The sequence below is a fragment of the Phascolarctos cinereus genome, unplaced genomic scaffold (genome assembly GCF_003287225.1).
Source record: "Phascolarctos cinereus isolate Bilbo 61053 unplaced genomic scaffold, phaCin_HiC Scaffold_726;HRSCAF=1367, whole genome shotgun sequence".
NCBI lineage: Eukaryota > Metazoa > Chordata > Mammalia > Diprotodontia > Phascolarctidae > Phascolarctos > Phascolarctos cinereus.
This window is the reverse complement of record NW_027556098.1, coordinates 166845301-166863605: the sequence shown is the minus strand read 5'-3', so window position 1 is coordinate 166863605 and position 18305 is coordinate 166845301.

The following is an 18305-nucleotide window of genomic DNA, read 5'->3' as shown; positions in this document are numbered from 1 at the left end:
TTCCAACCCTGAACCCCAAATAAAATATAAAATGTATATATATACATATATGTAATATATGTGTGTATACACATGTGTATATATATTTATTTCAATTCTATTCATCTTCAGTGCTTGCCCAAAAGGTAATAGATAGATAGACAGACAAACAGATAAATAGATGGATCTTGGACAAGTACTGCAGATGAGCAAAGTTGGACTTATAACTGAACAGGAGAATACAAGGAGAATATTGGTCTGAATTACACTTGAAAAACTGAATAGTGCTTTCAGTTATCACAGGCTGATAATTGCCCCTCTTTTAACACTAATATTACCTTGAAGTTGACTAAAATCTCGAAGAAATCAAAATTGCGGATGGTCCAAGAAGCAATGAAAAAACATAACGAATGTAAGTAGGCAATAGTTTATCACTAAGTGTGACTTGAATGGAAGAAAAGTTATACAAGACATCTTATCTAGGGACATGTGTAATCAGAAGAGGCAAGCCAGTGAAAGAGGGAAGAATACCTGATAGCCCATGCTGCACTGATACCCCTGAATTCTTTTTAATAGCTTTTTTATTGATATATTTGTTTTATATTGCCTAGGTTTACCTGGGTATCTTTGCTCTTCCCCCTCCCCAGACAGCCACACCTCATAATTTTTTTTTTTAGGAAGAGGAAAAAAATTTAACAAAATCTATCCAGATATTAACAAATCTGACAGTATCTGTAATGTCCCATACCTATGGATCTTGGCCTCTGAAAAGGAGCAGAAAGAGGTATACACACACACACACACACACACACACACACACACATCTCTCTATATACATACATACATACATACATACATACATACATACGTATTTGGGGTGGAGCTGGAGGTTTATACTTTTGTAACAATGCTTATTGTTTTGTGATTGTTGTTCTTTTCATTTACATTGTTATAGTCATTATGTAAATTGTTTTCCTAGCTCAGATTACTTTACTTTGTATCAGTTCATGTAAGTCTTTCTGTATTTCTCTGTATTTCCTCTTCTAGTTGTTTCTTATATCACAATAATACTGCATTACATTCATGAACCACTAATTATTTAGCCATTACCTAAGTGGGCATCTACTTTGTTTCCAATTTTTGTTACCACAAAAAGTGTGGCCATAAATAGATGTAGATACAGATATGATATATAAGTATATGATGTATATGGAGTCTTTCATTTTGTCACTGACCTCCTTGAGGATACCCCTGGATTATTAAAAGAAACAGTAAGAATTATACAGTATGAAAATGCTGATGTGGGGTTATAACTTGCACCACTAGAGAAAGTGCAAGTTCTAAGTAGCTGAGTATTAGCATCAACAGAAAATTTTTCCTTTGTTTGATCTTTTTGCATGCCATCATCTAAGGCAATGGCAGGCATCCCTAAAAAGTATATTTCTTCTTGTTTAACATCTTGTTAATATTGAATGGTTTTAATGAGCCTCCACCAAAGTTTTACAGTGATGCTTGTCATGACCTGGAAATGACCCCAAGTTCTGTGTCCGCAGAGTGCAAGTTCTGAGTCATTACCCAAAAGAATGTAATCTCCTTGTGGGTAGTGACTGTTTCATTTTTGCCTCTGTATCCCCAGGGAGCAATAGCTTGAACATACTGGTCAATTAATAAATGTTTTTTTATTACCTGACTGATAGATTCCATGAATCAGGAAAGGTGTCCAGTATGGGTGTCGAGGCCAACAATACATGTGCTATATGAGGACCAGTCTTTGCAGAAAGGCTCTTCCAAAATAGGCTAACACCAGGTGATGAATTATTTTGGCCCCAGCGGCCACAAAATGGCAACCCATGACTAATGTCTAATATTAGCTGGCACTTGAATTAGGTGTTAATTGTACATTTCAAAGGTCCCAAATATAACAGAAGAAAAGGGAGAGAAATGGTACTGACTGAACAAGGTTCAAGTGGTTTGCCATCAGCAGAGAGATAACAAGATTGTCACCAAATCTATACAACTGTAGAACTCAAATGACCAACCACAGCATGGCTAAGCTAATTATTTTGGCCATGCTAATCACTGATTTGGATCACCACACAGTCAATATCATTGATTCCTGCAAAACAGATTGTTTGAAGGGTTGAAAATACCAAACCAGCTGCTCACAGCCAATTTAGTTGCAAATATATAGGCACAATCTATATTTATTCCCACACATTCCTGACTGTAGCTTTTGTTCTTGCTTTAAAGTAGTTGTGGCAGCTCTCTATGGAAGGGAGACAATAGTTCATTACAAACAGGGCTGTCTCACAGGGAATCAAAGGTCCTTTAAGATCCAAAATTGTCCCCATTGCATTATAGAAGCACTTAGCACTGCTGCAGGTACTGTCTAGAGCTCAGAAAAGTCTAGTTCTCCTCACTTTCTCCTTCTCACTCACTCCACACGCCCAATCCATTGTCAAATCTTTTTTTTTCCCTACATTTGGGTCTCATGTCTATGTCCCCCTTTCTCTATTCACACAATTGCTCCACTGGTTTAGGCCTTTCTCACTTCTTACCTAGACTATTGTGATCACCTTCTAACTGATCTCCTCATTTCAAGTGTGTCCTCATTACAATCTATCTTCCTTTTAGCTGTGAAGGTGATTTTTCCAAAGCAATTTAGGTACTTGTTCGATCTGACCATGTCATTCCTCCAGCCAAGGAGTTCCAGTGACTCCTTAACATTTCTAGGATCAAATATACACTTCTCTATTTTGCATTTAAACATCTTTATACTTTGGTCCCTTCCTAACTTTTTCGGTCTTGCCTCTCTGAACTCTTAATAATCCTTTCTATAAACTTTACTAGGCTATTTGCTATTCTTTAAATATACTACTCTTTCTCCCATCTCTGTGCCTTTGAACTGGCTGTCCCCAATGCCCCCTCACCTTTGCCTCTTAATTTCCCTGGCTTCCTTTAAGACTCAGCTCAAATGGAAGTTTCCATAGAAGGAAAGGCTGTTTTGGACTTTCTTTGTATCCCTAGCTTTTAGCATACTACCTGAAAAATAGTAAGTGCTTAATAAGTGCTTGTTGACTGGTCTTTTTCCAGATCAAATTCCTTTCCAGAAGAAAAGGAAAAAGCAGAAAGCAACTCCTTTTTATTACCTCCACATTTCTGTGGTTAGCTTTCTTGTGGAGTATTACTATCACATGAGGGCCATATTGTAATACATTTTCATTGCATGTAGGAATGTTACATATACATGCAGAGTAGTGTATGTCATTTGGCTAGAGTCTCAGAATCCAGTGACTTCTGATCTGCTATTAACTCTCAGCGTAGTTGGGGATTACATAATCTTTCAATGCCTCATTTTAATTACTTATAAAATGGGAGTAGCCAGTGAGTCAGTCAAATAGTTGATGACCAGTGAAACCAAAGAGTGGTTTTAATTTCTTTTGATTCCTGGTTCCGTTTACTGCTGGATAAAAATTAAATATAGACTAGAGATGGAGAAAGTGAGTGACTTTGTTTATGTAAGCAAGTGCTGTTTATCTTATTAAAGAAAGAAGTACCCAAATTGCTTTAAATTACAGCAATATGGTATTAACTTCTCAATGAAATATTTTAGCATGCATAACCATATATATATATATGTATGTGCATATGTATATATATATATATATATATATATACATATATGTATGTGTATATGTATATATATATATATGTGATGTCTTTCTCATATACTCAGAACTCATCTGTTGGAGGAATTTTGTTTTCAGACTTGGAAAGGTAAGTCATAGTACACCTAAAACTAAAGATGAATTATTTTTTTTAAAAAATAATAGTAGTGCAAAGAGCAAAGCAAATTATATTTTAGCTTGGACAAGGCAAAATAGTTATCCATTAAAAGAATATTGCCTTTTGTCAATTGTTACAATAAATCATTCCATTGATAACAGTTCAGTACGTAGTGAAGATAAGATAATGATAAATACAATACAAAACAATAAGCCAGGCCAAATTCAATATGTGATCAAAGTTTCCCAGTAGTAAGTGAAGAACTAGACTGGAATGATTTACTAAAAGTGCTAAAGTGGACCCAGAAAGTGCCTAACATCCCCAGGAAATAGCCCATTCATAATAAGGACTGACCTAATTTAATTTTGAGTAAATGGACTCTTTCAATAAGCCTACTCAAATACTTTATCCTCTTATTTTAAATGACAATTTCAGAAAAAGCTATGTCATACAACAAGTACTTTCGATGGGAAATACTAGTTCATAATTAGACACAATATGGTCTAGTCAGTAGAGGCGATGCCCTTGCCTTGCTCTGAAAAACCTCAATTCAAGCTACCTTATTTCCTAAAGCTTAGTTCCTCTAGCTACAAAATGGGGATTTCAACCCAAGTGTCTCTAACACCTAGGCCCATTTCTATCACTCACATTCTAACACTCAGGTAAATGGCACAGTTGCATCTTTCTTTGGGACAAAGAATGAGTTATGAGAAGCTTTGTGATACAATAGAAAAATCACTGGCTCTGTGGTCAGAGGACCTGTGCTTAAACCTCTCCTCTGTTACTTAACTACCTGTGTGACCTTGTGTAAGTCATATTTGAGTCCCTGGGTCTCAGTCTCCTTAATTTTGAAGTTCAAAACTTAAATTTTGAGGGGGGGAGGGGAAGAATAACTAGATGACCTCTAAGTTCCCTTCCAAGTCTAGATCTATAAAACTATGAATACTGGAATATGCAAGGGTGGGTTTAGTGTGAAACCAATCCTTTTATTTTACAGGGCAGGACCTATCACCTTGTAAGTGTGAAAATAGGTGTGAATCCCCTAACCTCCCCTCTTTATTGCCTCTTAGTAGGTCTTCTGTTGCTTTTTACTTGGTGTGTGGCTGTATTTTTGTTCAAGAAAAATTTTAAAATACCCCCTCCCATTCCTTTTTTCTTCTCTTTTTTCTTTTTTTGGCTTTTCGGTTGTTGTTTTCAAAAATACACTCCTTTTAGGTTTCTGGGACATGAGTTCACAAGAATATCATCTTGTGGAGGGGATAGGCAAAACACTATGGCAGGCATTTTCATTCCAAAACCAACCTACTAAGAGAAAAAGTCCTAATGTCTGTTTAATATTTTACAAAAGAAGTAAAAATGTTGACGAAACTTAAGCAGTGGGAGTGGGGTTGGGGGAGGACAAGGAACATTTTGCACCTAATACTAAGACCAGGAATAAACATGGTGTAAGGATCAAATGAGATAATACATGTGAGAGCATTTTGTTAACCAAGTATTCCAAGGATCTGTCCTTGGCCTAGTACTGGTCAACATTTTTTTTTATCAATGACTTGAATGAAAACATAGATGCCATGCTTATAAAATCTGTAAATGACACAAAACTTGAAGAGAGAGCTCATGGGTTAGATGACATTCAGGATCCAAAGAGTCGGTTTTTTCCCCCCAGGCTAGAATGACAGAATGGATATAATAAGATGAAACTTAAATGTAAAGTCAAAACTTTGGGTTCAAAAAACCCAGCTGCCCAAGTATAACATAGAGGAGATATGGCTAGAAGGCAACTCATGTGACAAATACCTGCTAATTTTAGTTGGTTGAAAGCTCAATATAAATCAATTCAGATGTGGCAACAACAAAAGTTAATTTAACCTAAGGCAGCATTAATAAAGGCCTGGAGTCCCAAAGAAGGAATATGATCATTCCTGTGCTCTCTGCCCTAGCCAGGGCTCACTTGTAAAGTGTTCAGGTTTAGGTACTAGATGTTAGAAAGAACACTAACAAACTAAAGGATTTCCAGAGGAAGGTGGCCATGATGATTAGAAAACTAGAAACTACAACATATGTTTTAAAGAAACAGGGATATTTAACCTGGAGGGGACTGGAGTAGAGTTGACTAAGAAGGAGGGGAGAAATGTCTGTTAGCTCTTTCACAGTAGTAGTAGTAGTAGTAGCAGCAGCAGCAGCAGCAGCAGCAGCAGCAGTAGTAGTATAGCAATAGTAAATAGTAGTATAGTATAGTAGTAGTAGCAGCAATAATAGTAACTAGGATTTATATAGTACTTAAAGGTCTGCAAAGCACTTTACAAATATATCATTTAATTGCCACAATAACTGAGGGAGATGGGTCCTATTATTTCTTCTTTATGTATGGGGAAACTAAGGCATGGAGCAGTTAAGTGATTTTCCCAGGGTCACAGTTAGCAAGTGTCTGAGGCCGGATTTGAACTCAGGTCTTCTTGATTCTAAGTCCAGCATTCTATCCACCGTACCACTTAGTTGCCTTAGAATTACTACTTAAAAGGATGTCAAGTAGAAGAATGACTTTAAAGTGAAGGAGTCGAAACAGGAGGGGGAAGCAGTGGTGTGCTAGGGCCAGCTCTGACAGACTTCTTGTTGTTAGTTAAAATCCAGCATAAGCATTTACACCACAGAAATCAGCAAGCTCATCTACAAGTCAGGATTTGATTTATTGTTTTCTTGATTGTTTAGACTTAATAAGGCATTAATAATGCAGATTAAATTTTAAAATGTATGTACTTACATTTTTCTCAGAAAGCCCAGTTTTTAGACATTTACCCACATATTCCTGCATTGCTCTGTAAACATGAGTTCGAAAGAGGGTAAAAGGAATGAAGTCATCACCAGACTGGAGGCCCAATACCTTCAGTTAATGATAATAATAATAATAATAATAATAATAATAATAATAATAATAATAATAACTAGCATTGCTGTAGCACTTTAAGATTTGCAAAAGCACTGTATATCTATCATGTCATATGAGTCTCACAACACCACGGGGCGGGGGGGGGGGGGGGGAGTTTCCGAGACAGATTTAAGCTTAACATAAGGAAGAACTTCCTAACAATTAGAACTGTCCAAAACTGTCCAAAATTTTTTCAAAAAGTAGTCTCTTCTCTCTTTCTCAATAACCTTCCATGGGTTTAGTTATATCCCTATGAAAGTGACTTCCAAATCTATGTATCCAGCCCCAGTGTCTCTCCTGAGCTTCAGTCCTAAATCACCAACTGCCTCATAGACATTTCAAACTGAGTGTCCCAGAGATAGTTCAAACTAATTCAAAATAAAACTAAATTATCTTTTCCCCCAAGCCCACTCCTCTATCAAATGTCCTTATTTCTGCTGAGGGTACTACCATTCTTCTAGTGTCCTAGGTAAGTAATCATAGCATTATTCTTGTCTCACTCCCTTTCTCACCTCTTATATCCAATCAGTTGGCAAATAGTGCAATTTCTACCTCTATAAAATCTCTCAAACCCCATCCCTTCTTTCTACTTACATAGCTAACTCATTAGTTAGGTCTTTAACACCTCTCACTGGAACTATGGTATTGCAAAATTCTTCTAATTGATCTCCTTGCTTCAAGTGTTTCTACATGCCAATCCATTCTCTACAAAGAAAAGTGTCTAAGTGATCTTCCTCACTCACAAGTCTGACCATGACCCTCTCCTACTCATTAAAATCCAACAGCTTCTCTCCTTTCTTTAGGATAAACTATAAATTCCTCTGGTTGACTTTTGCAAGGCAGCCAGGTGGTGCAGTGGGTAGAGTGCTGGGCCTGGATTCAAGAAGACTCATCTTTGTGAGTTCAAATCTAGCTTTAGACACTAGGTATGTGACCCTGGGTAAATCACTTAACCCTCTTTGTCTCTATCTTTGCCAAGAAAACCCCAGATTTGGTCATGAAGAGTCAGACACGAATGAAAAACAACTGAGCCACCCATCCTAGCCACAACTTATCATTCTAGCCTAATTACTTGTCATTTCCCTACCCACACTCAAATTGGCCTTCAGTATGTTCCTTATACAAGCACTCTATTTCCTGAATCCAGGCCTTTTTCTGGCTATCCTTCATGCCTAGAATGCACTTACTCCTCACCTACAACTCACTGAATCTCTAACTTGTAGAAGTCTTTCTTGATCTTTCCCCCAGCTGTTTAGGCCTTCTCTTCCTAACAACTGTGTATTTATTTTATATTTATTCTGTATGTATTTGTAGATGTTTAGTTTACATTGTCTCCGCTAATCAAATGTAAGCCCTTCGAGAAGAGGGACTATCATTTTTGTTTGTTTGTTTGTTTGGGCTGGGCAATGGGGTTAAGTGATTTGCCCAGAGTTGTACAGCTAGTAAGTGTTATGTGTCTGAGTGCAAATCTGAACTCAGGTCTTCCTAAATCCAAGGCCGGTGCTCTATCCACTCGGCCACCTAGCTGCCCCCGGGACTATCATTTTTTCATCTCTGTGTACCCAAAACCTTACATGGTGCCTGACATGCAGTAGACACGTCATAAATGTTTGTTGATTGATTGTCAGTTCTCCATCACTGGAGAGCTTCAAATACAGGCTACATGACCACTTGTAAATCAATTAATGAAGTATTTATTGTGTCTACTATGTGCCAAGCACTGTGCTTGGACCCAGACACACAAGTAAAAAGAATGAAGCAATTCACAAAGAGCTTAATTGGGGAAACAAGAAGTACACATAAACATATATACAATATAAAAATAAAATGAATAAATACAAATACATATAAAGTGCTTAAAAACAAGGTAGTTGGTGAGGTAGGGCATTAGCAATTGAGGGATCAGGAAAGGCTTCATGCAGAAGATGGTGCCTGAGCAGCATGTTAAGAGAAGAAAGAGATACGATGAAGTGGAGATAAGGAGAGAGTACATTCCAGGCTTGTGGAATAGTCGGTGCAAAGGCAAGAAATATACTATAGGGTGAAGTGTGAGAAACAAAAAGGATGCCAGTTTGACTGGATTGAAGAGTATGGGAGGAAGAATAACATCTAAAGAAGCTGGAAAGATAGATTGAGGCCATCCAGGCTTAAAAAACTAAATAGAGGAGTTCATATTTTATCCTACAGGCACTAGGAAACCACTGAATATGAGAGCTGTCATAGTAGGGATTCTCAATCAGCTACAGATTATATTATGTGAACTCAGAGGTTCTTTCCAACTGGAAATTTTGTAATTTTTTATTCACTACACAAATGTTAAGAAATCATTATCATCATCATTATCATTCATCTATTCAATGATGAGGTGATAGATACTGATTATAAGGTGAAGGAATTCTTACAGTTTCTCCAGATCTAGAGTTCCTATCATCAAATCCAATTGAGCAACTGACAGCAATTATCAACTCTTAATCATGTTGATCTGATGTTTGTGCTCTCAAATTGTTCATAGTCTTATTTAAGATTTTACACATTCTATTATGCTGAAAAAGGTAAAGGGTGGTTTTTACACCATTTTAGTATCTTGTAGGTGATAGATCCCACCCTATCAGTACCACATTTTTTCCTTTACATGAAAGGATTTACAAGCTTTCTTCATTAACATCACAAGTTTCTTTTTCTGAATCTCTACTTTACTTTCTCCCTTAAATACTGGCTCCATCAGAAATCATTTCTTTTGTACTATCAAGCAACTATTCTTCCCAAATCTTTTCTTTTCAAGTTCATGAGCTCTGTTTTCCATTTATTTATAAATCATTATAATAACATAATGATCATAATATAAATATAATAATTATTTATAAATATAATTTTATTAAGCACCTACTACATACAGAATGCTACACTTGACACCATAGGAGACACAAACATAAGTAATACATGTTCCCTGCCAGGCTTCTAATGCGGGGGGGGGGGGGGGGAAGGCCTGGACTTTAAGTGGCTTGAACTTTCCACATCCCACTTCTGCTGTCTCCCTTGGTATGCTACTCCCTCTCTCTTAGCCTATATTTTATTCTAACCATCTTTCATCCACCACATTCTTTCTTTGCTCCTGGTTTTCATGCCTAGCTCCTTCCCTCATGCAAGAATAAATGCTACTGGTTTGGTTTTTTTATGCTGACTAACTGGATTTCAGATTCTTCCAACATTCCTTCTGCAACTTAAGGTTGTAAGGGATCTGACTATCATAATCTAAACCCACCTGGCTAGGTACAAAGCTCTGTGAGACCTGGATGCTCATGAAAGTTAATAGGGTTATTATGTGTAAAGTCCTGTATTTCTGTTTAAAAAGGCAACTGCAAAAAATAAATAAATAAATGTGCAGGTACACTGTAGGGAAGATCTCAATAGACAAGTAACTATACTGGAAATAGAACATGACAAATATGTAAGAGAGATGAAAAGGGCTACAAAGATTTCTATAGGGAGAAAGATTATTTCTGGCAGGGAGTGGATGGCTCTTGATTGGGGTGCTGAAGGATGCTTTGAACATTTTCTAAAGTTTTTCTCCTAAGTAGAAAAGAGGTGACAATATCCTCAATCCCAACAAGCAATAAATTCAACTTATAGCATCAAAAACCTAGGTAACACAAAATATCCATACGTGATATAAGATCACATTTGGCCTCTATTTAGAGACTACACTCTCTTAGTCAACCAGTTTAATATGTGCACCCATTTATATAATATATCCATGTCAGCAACCATCTTGAGAATGGAAGTTTTTTGACAGAAATTGATTAATATATTACCTACCAAAGAACTCAGTGTGTATGTATAGGAATTTTTGTATGTTTGCGTGTAGTATTAAATAGGAAAATGTTGGTGCCAGAAAATTAGTTACACACATCATATTATTCCAAACTGAGAAAGTTTTTGAAAATTACGTGTTGATGTGTTCTTTGACATCTGTAGATTGTTGTTTTGTTGCTGTGGTTTTTCTTTGTCCTTCATTCTCAAAGAGAACCATGACATCAGGAAGATGATGCCATGACTTGCAAGTGAATTGGATTTAAGTGAGAAAGGGCCATGCAAGGTCCCTAGCCTCACTTTCTCTTACAGAGCCCCTGGGTCCAATGGCAAGATATAGATCAGGACAACTAGAAATGCCTCCTGACATCTGAAGAGAGACCTATAATTGCTTTTCTCATTTAGAAAGAGCCCACTTCATGCAGAATCTTAGCGCTAACATCAACATGGTCAGAAAATTAATTTGTTCCCTGAACTCACAACAAATTACTTGTCACTTCACACCTTAACCTACAGGTAAATTCAGCCATTTTGAAGCAATGACAATGCAAGTGGGTCTTGTTCATCCCCATAGTTTTGCTGCTAACTTGGATACCACAAAGACAAAACAATGGTGCTAGTTTTATTTTCAATTTGCCCAACAGACAAGTTCTACATCCTGTACCAACAGAAACTGAATCTCTTCTTAGAAGGGTCTCTCCTCTAAGAAGGCTCCTTCTCTTCAGTCAAATTCATTTTTCCCTCACTCAAGAGATAGTAACCATTTGGATTTAATGGTGAAAATCAGAAGCAATGCATGAATACTCCCTAACAGTTTTGGAAGTCAGGGCAGAGCGGAGATAATAAAGGAAAGAAACCATAATGCCATTGCAGAGTCATTCAGGGAAGCACAACTTCCTGAATTTGCTGTCATAGAGGTCAAACTCCTGATACAGTAAGGCTTCTAAGTAGCCCTTTAGCCCCACTAGTTCCCTCTAATGACATGCTGGTCATCAAACCACAACCTGTTCAAAAGAAAGGGATTAAAAAATATATGAAAAGATTGGAGATTTTACATCTTTTTTTTTCTGAAGCACCAATTATGCTGCAAATTATTTCCTGTTGTTATTTATTAAAAATAATTTCATACTATTCTTTTGGTTTTGTGTTATAGTATATTCAATTCGTCCTGTATGGAAATTACACGATGGCATAGCAATGCTTCTGAGGAGGTAAACAGAATTGTTTATCCAGAAGCATTATATGTTCATGCAAAAATGGCATTTAAAGCTTGTGGTCAGATCAAAAAACCACAACTGTAATTGTTTATTTATATAGCCAACCATTACTCTGCAGTGTACGTTTACATTTTTTTTATTTCTAAACAATTCCAAATTAGAGCTAGAGTGGAAGATGCATCACTCCCTAAATGATTAAAGACAAACAGCTTATGTCTATGCATATAGAAAGATGTTTTAATATGTAAATTATTTACTTTGTCAAGGCTTATAGTTTTTATTTTTATGCTGCCATTGAAACTACATGATAACAAGACCATTTGGTGGAATTTCTCCATTTTTCTCTTCAGTTCAGGGCAGCTGGTTTCTTTCCTCTCTGAGGAGAAAGCTAAAGAATATTTATCACTCTAACAGTGACTCAAAACAAACAGGAAGTCTTCATCAGCAGACTCCTGGGCAAAGCTGATATTAGGTACTGGCAGAAAGGAAACAGAGGCCTCATTCTGTAGGAGTCAGACATACAATATACATGCAGATGTAGGAGATAATAAAGTTAGAGATTCTCCAAATTATGGCCACGTCCTCCCAAGATTAAATGCTCCTTCAATGCTCGCCAGCATTGCAGGGATGGCAAACTCCTTGGGAATTTCCCTTTCCATTGCTGTTTGGCAAAGAAGTTTGAACTGGACACCAAGAACCTGATAATCCTTGTGAACCTATGTGCAAAAGGAAACCTGTGAGTGAGCTATTCTGGGAGATCTGGCTTTGATCTGGTTGCTAGGAAAAAAAATCACTGTTTTTGTTGGGGAGGATTCTGAATAGCTCCTTCAGTCAGATCAGGGCTTACAGGTCACTGCTTAACTTCAGGCAAAAAGGATTTCTTTTTAATGATAAAAATTAAGTAGTCACTGTAAACCATAATAAATCTGTAGATAGCATGCTCTGTCACCAAATATTTAGCAATGGCTCTTTGCTACAACTTGAGTTCCAAGGTATACTACAAAAATCACTGGAGCATTAATGCTGATCAGATACATGCAAATATACCTCAACAGCACATGTGTTCCTGGAGACCTTTACCTTCACCTCCCTTCAAGTCAGAGCTGTTTCAAAAAGGAGGTTCTCCATTTAATTTTTTTTTATCGTGCAATTTTTCAGCATAAAAACAATAAAAGAAATTTTAAATATACTGAAAGTTCAAAATTCCACAGCTAACTAACCCTTGCTCGGCCAAACTAAACTGAAAATGGATTTGACTTGCAGACTTGCTGGCATTACTTCAAAACCATCAGGAAATAGAGTTTTAGGGGTCCCTTGTTTTTTCTTTCTTAATAGTCTACTAAGTAATCTGCATTTATAGTGGAACCCTGGGTTATAATAATGTTCTGTGTTTATAGAGTGCCTTCCAATCAGGAGCTCAAAGCACTTTACAGTCATTATCTAATCTTCCCAGGTGAGGTAGGAAGAGAGCTTGCCTTATCTACATTTCACAGATGAGGAAACAGAGACACAGGGAGGTTAAGCAACCTACTCAAATTTCAAGATCATCCATAGTGAAAAAAAAAAAGAGAGAGAGAGAGACATTCTCAAGAGCAGGGGCCTGTATTTTGTTTCTCCAGCAGTAGTGATACATGTATGCTAATCCATACATTTGTACTTAATGTTCTTTGTGATCAATAGTGCTCATCTGTCATATGGCTGGACAGAAATGGGATTCAGTTCATGGACCTGGATGGAGTTAACTAGTCAACTCAGAATCAAAGTCTTGATTTGCCACATGCTGTAACCACAGCTAGGACCCTAAGTAAGGGACTTAGAGGCAAAAATGCCCAATTTCAGAATGGGCGCTCAGTTTTGTAAAAGCAAAATACAATATCCATTAGTTACATAATGCTGATACATAATGGAACTTTTTTTTTTCAAAATTGAGGCTTACAAACTCTGTGTCCATTCCTGGAAAATTTATAGAAGTTTACAGGAATTGTCTGTATGCATTGGAGCTGCAACTGGTGTTTGTCACATGGAGCTTAGCCCTAGGGCTGACAAAAGGACACCATATTGTACTCTCCTCCTCTTCCCCTGCCCAGCTCTGCCTGGCACTTCTTCCTCCCCTGTCCAGCTCTGCCCTGGCAAGGGTAGCAATCTTCCTCCTCCTCTGACCCCAAATGGTTTTCCTTTCCTGACCAGCTCTGCCTTACACAGCAGCAGCATGCTTCTTCCTCTTGGTGGCTGCATATTCAGCATAGAAACCTCAGGGTGTCCCAGAGTACACTTCCTCATTCCACAAGCCACACCACTGGCTCCTGCCTAAAGATTGTTTCCTCCCAGAAAGACCACACCTTGAAGTGCCCACCTGCCTCCACCATCAGTATCCCAAGTGAAAATGGTGTTAGTTATAGTTCTGGTAAATAATCACTACAAGCTAGCATGGGTACATTAAGAAAGAATCATGACATACTAGCTTCCTTTCTTTTTAAAATTGGGTTATACATTCCTAATTGGTATATCTATTGTGTGTAAGTAGCTAGAATTTGAAAGAAATTTAAATAAAAGAAGAATAAGATGACAACACACGGCCCTAGCCTTCAAAGGGCTTAAACTCTAGCAAAGGACATAAGAAATGAACACAAATTAACCAGAAAACAAGCTAGAACATAAATATATGAAACACGTACAAAGTTCTATCAGAATTTTAAAGTGATTAAAAAAAAAACATTTATAAATGGGAAGGATGGCTAGGTGGCACAGCAGATAGAGTGCCGGGCCTGGAGTCAGGAAGACTCATCTTCCTAAGTTCAAATATGACCTCAGACACTTACTAACTGCGTGACCTCGGGCAAGTCACTTAACCCTGCTTGCCTTAGTTTCCTCATCTATAAGAAAAGACAAAATCACTTCAGCATCTTTGCCAAGAAAATCTTAAATGGGGTCACAAAGAGTTGGATGCAACTGAAAATCACTGAACAACAACAACATAAATGGGAAGGCTAAGGAAAGTTTCATGAAAAAAGAATTCTAATGAAGGAAGATAACACAACCAGGGGATCTGGAAGTAGTGGCAAGCTTTAGGGCTGGCTGGGATATCACAGGGAGGCTTAGATCCAGGCAAGATGTGGCAAATGCTCACTATCAGAGCTGAGAGTTGTTCCAGGAGTAGAGATGGGAATGATAGCTTGGAAGCAGGTGACATCACTTGAAGATGGCCAGGAAGTGAAGTAAAGGCCCCTATGTCTGGGCAAGATAATATGAAACTTACCTATCAGAGCCTAGGGTGGTTCTAGAGACAGAGTCCAAGCTTCTTGTGGGGAGGAGATGGGAATGGTGGCTAGAATTGAAGTCAGGAAGACTTCAATTTAAATCCTCCCTTAGATACATACTAGCTATATGACTTTGGGCAACTCACTTACCTGCTCTTTGCCTCAGTTTCCTCATCTGTAAACTGGGGATAAAAATACCACCTACCTCAAAGGGTTTTGCAAGGATCAAGATTATATGTATATACATATATACATATATATATATATATATATATGAAGTATTTTGTAAATCTTAAATTGCTATGTAAATATTAGGTACTGTTATTTCTTCATCTGTAAAATAAGAGGCATTCGACTAGTAAATCCCTGAGAGGCTTTCTAGCTTTCTAACATTCTGAAAACTTGAAATAGACACATCAATGTCATGGAAGTGGGAAAACATAAGATATGTTCATGAAAGGATGAGTAGCCAGCTTGGTCATTGAGTACTTTGGGGAACATAATATGAGACCACACTCTGTGGAGAATTAAGGTTGCAGGTGACTCAAAGGTCAGTGAAAAGATACATGGTGGTAATGAGTAGACCAAAACAAATAACCAATGAAGAGTCATGCAGAAAAAGCAGCATAAAATATATTATCAAAGTAAGATATGACCTGAAAAGGAGATGGGTTGGAAGGTAGTTTGGGAAACCTAGTTTCTGCTCCAATGTACCCATAGAGTGTCAAGAAATCCAGAGGCAGGCCCTTAGCTTGTTGGGTGGGAGATTTATAGCATTCATCACACAAGTAGAAAAGGACACTGGTGGAAACACTCCATGTACATGACCTCTTCCTAGGTCAGACCTGAATATGGACTACTGAAACTGAATAAATTATCTTGTTCTGTGAATTGTCACGTAGCCATCAAGGTTTGGCAGAACCTGACCTATGGTGATATTATTGTTTGGAGCTGCTGTTCTTGGACCTTATTGAAAATATCTTTCAAATCAGATCACAGATTCAGAGTTTCAAGGGACATCTTGTCTGACCCCTTACTGATACAGAAGATGAGGTAAATGCATGGCTAAGTCATATGCCAAAGGTCACAAAGGTGGTAATTGATGGAGATGAGATTTGAACTGAGAGCCTAATGCTCTGGATCCAGATGAAGATGGGCCAAGAGGGAGGGCAGGGAAGGAAACAAGCATTTATTCATTTATTTTTAATATAGTGCCAGGCATTGTGCTAAGTGCTTTTTTTGAATAAATATCTCATTTGATCTTCACAAGAGCTCAGCAAGGTAGGTGTTATTTTAAACCCCATTTTACAACTGACATGACTGAGGCAAACAGATATCAAGTGACTTGAACAGGATTACATAGCAAGTAGGTGTCTGAGGCCATATTTGAACTCAAGACTTCCTGACTCCAGACCTGGTGCTCTATCCATTGTATCACAGCTGCCTAAGAAGAGTGACAATGTTTCCTTCCTTCTCTACATCCTTATCCTGAGGAGATATCTAATTTCAGGAAAGAATTCTCTCTCTTTCCTTCGGAAAAGGAGACAGAAAAGAATGCTTCCATTTGGTACCAGAGAATCTAGGCAGAACACTTCTATCTAGGTTTCTCAAACCATTCCTGAGGCTGGTGGAGCTGAGGAACAGACTAGTGCTGTATGCAGGTTATCATGGAGTCTCCTGATCCTAGGAAGTCTGACTTTCATTCAATGTTAAGATATAAGAACAGCTACATCTAGAACTTCATGGATATAAGAAGTATAGTCACATACACACAGTTCTCTTGTCAGCTTTGTCAGGGGTCTGCACCCGGAAGAAAACGCAAAGTGACTCATTCACATCAGGGAAGTCTTGCTGGGATCCTGACAGTGCAGCCACACCCTGGCAGACCCAGGAAGCCTCACATGAGTCTGAGTCACCTTCTGAAGACAACCCAAATTGCTAAATCAACAATAATGGTCAATTTATAACTCCTGGCAATATGATCCATGCTTTCTCCTCCTTATGTCCATTTCCACAAACTTAGACCTCACATCAAAGATGGTGGCTTGGCACCATCCTTGAGTCCCTTGGAACCATCCCTTGAAAAGTATTGATGTGGCTCATGGTTCTCCATCTCTCCATTCACCCTGGTCACAGTGCTAATAAAGGTCAATGTTCAATTCTACAACTTTAATTTTTGAAAACAGTTCTTGAGTGCCTGCTGCAATCAAGACAATGGATTTGGGTGACTTTTACCAAGAAGGAAGGAGAATTTCCACAAAGTCAGAACTTCAGAATTCTCGATAGCAACAGGTCAACCTGGAAAGTATAAAAAGTGTCTATTATTCAGCCAGCCATCAGGAGAATGTTTCCTCTGCATTTCTCTAAGCCTGAACTGGACTCCCTTGTTAGAAATCAAGTATCTGCAACATGGCAGGAACTGGGCATGCAAAGACAAAAACAAGTCAGGCTTTGCCTTCACGGAGTTTATATTCTACTACAAAGAGGAAACATTTTTTTTTCTGTGAAAGAATCAAATTGCAGTAATAGCGAAGTTGCAACAGGGAGGTCATATTGTTCCAGGAAAGACCCTTCTTCCTCTCCACTAGTTAATCTTACCTCAATTCTCCTTTACAGTTTTTTTTTTATATATTTGTTATGTTGTTTCCAAGTCCAACTCAATGTATGTCCCTCACATCTGGAATTCTCTTCATCTCTGCCTCCTGGCTTCCCTGGCTTATTTCAAGTCCCAGCTTAAGTCCTACCTTAAATCTTAACTTCTACAAGAAGGCTTGATCTTTGTACCTTCCCTTGGAGATGACCCTCAATTTAACATACATGCGTATGTATGTAGAAGGGAGGGAAAAAGAGAAAGAGACACAGGGGAAGAGGGAGGGAGGGAGAAAAGAGATTGTGTGTGTGTGTGTGTGTGTGTGTGTGTGTGTGTGTGTGTGTGTGTGTGTGTAAGAGAGAGAGACAGAGACAGAGACAGAGACAGGAGAAGGGAGAAAGACAGAGAGACAGAGAAGGGAGACAAAGCCAGAGACAGACAGAGCCACAGAGACAAAGAGAGAGAGACAGAGACAGAGACAGAAAGACAGAGATAGAGACAGGATAAGGGAGAAAGACAGAGAGACAGAGACAGAAAGAAAGAGAAAGAGAGATAGAGACAGAGACAGAAAGAGACAGAGACAGGAGAAGGGAGAAAGACAGAGAGAGAGAGAAGGGAGAGAAAGAGAGCGAGACAGAGAGAGAGTGAGACAGAGAGACAAGCAGAGAGAGACAGAGACAGACAGAGACAAAGTGACAGAGACAGAGAGAGACAGAGAGACACAGAGAGAGAGAGAGAGA